Raw genomic sequence first — 1,346 nt, forward strand, 5'->3', positions numbered from 1 at the left:
AGTATTTCTATTTTAAAGAGAAATGTTGTGTTATCCGCATATCACAAGTTGTTAATAAGCCTTCCTGAGATCTTCCACACAAACTGAGTAAGTATGACGAAAGGATATAACCCTGACACACCATTTCCAACCACATGGTTCCCTTATTCTGTTGTAATCGCTGCCTTTGGTCCCTCGGGTTCTTCATGAGCACAATGATGCATTCCAGAATTCCCATTCTTCTCGGTGCTGTCCATAGTTTGTTAGGATCCACACTGTGAAATGCTTTGCATAGTCAGCAGACACAAGTAAGCAACTTCTCATTAGTCTCTGCTTTCAGCCAAGAGTCATCCGAAGTCAGCCATGTACCATGGTACTCCTGATGCCACATCCTCTTCTCAGTCCAGATTCAGTTTCCAGCTGCTTCCTTGGATGTAGTGCTTCACACTGCTGTTGAATTATCTTTAGCAACATTTATTTTCATATAATTTTAAGGGTATTGTTAGAAAATTCCTACATTCCCTTGAGTCATTGTTCTCTGGTATGGGCACACATATGGATCTCTTCCAGTTGCTTGGCTGGGGAGCTGTCTTTCAGTTTCTTCACGTGGGTTAGTGAGTCCTTCCAGTGTTTCATCAGCTTTTTAAAAACATGTCAGTTGGTATCATATCAATTGCTGGCGGCTATTTTTCACTTTTGCCTTTACGTTGCATTTCTTTTTTCAGTACCATCAATCCTTGAACAAACACAAACACACAAAAATGTACATATACACATGTACACCTACAGAGACATATTAATTGCAAAAGTTTGAAATGGACAATAATTTCAGCCTTCATCAGTGTGCGATTACAGACATTAAAGCCTCACCTAGGACATAACCATGTAGAAATGAGTGTTACACTGCAATCCCTATGTTACTTCTTAGTTAACAGTCAGTTACTGTAATGTCAATTCCAACTTATAGCTACTAATGTATCCATTAGTACTGTAGTTTTCAGTGGTTGGAACTGTGGTTTTCAGTGGCTGATTTTTTTTAATATATCTCAAGATGTTCTTCTAAGGTGCACCTAGAATATGGACTCAAACCTCTAACCTTGTGGTTAGCATTTGAGAACCTTAATCATTTGCACCATATAAGGACTCCACTTATTAATGAGACAAACCTATTTATTGATGATTCGTGTATGTTTTAATCATTTTATTGGGGGCTCTTACAGATATCATAACATTCTATAGTTCAATCACATCAAGCAGTTAATGTACAATTTTCACCACAATCAGTCTCAAAACTTTTTCTTTCTTCTTGAGCTCCTTAATATTAGCTCCACTTTATCCCCTCCCTCCCTCCCCTACCACCAGGAAAG

Source organism: Echinops telfairi, unplaced genomic scaffold (genome assembly GCF_000313985.2).
Source record: "Echinops telfairi isolate 266 unplaced genomic scaffold, ASM31398v2 ScPeMD7_1713;HRSCAF=2227, whole genome shotgun sequence".
In the NCBI taxonomy this organism is placed as follows: domain Eukaryota; kingdom Metazoa; phylum Chordata; class Mammalia; order Afrosoricida; family Tenrecidae; genus Echinops; species Echinops telfairi.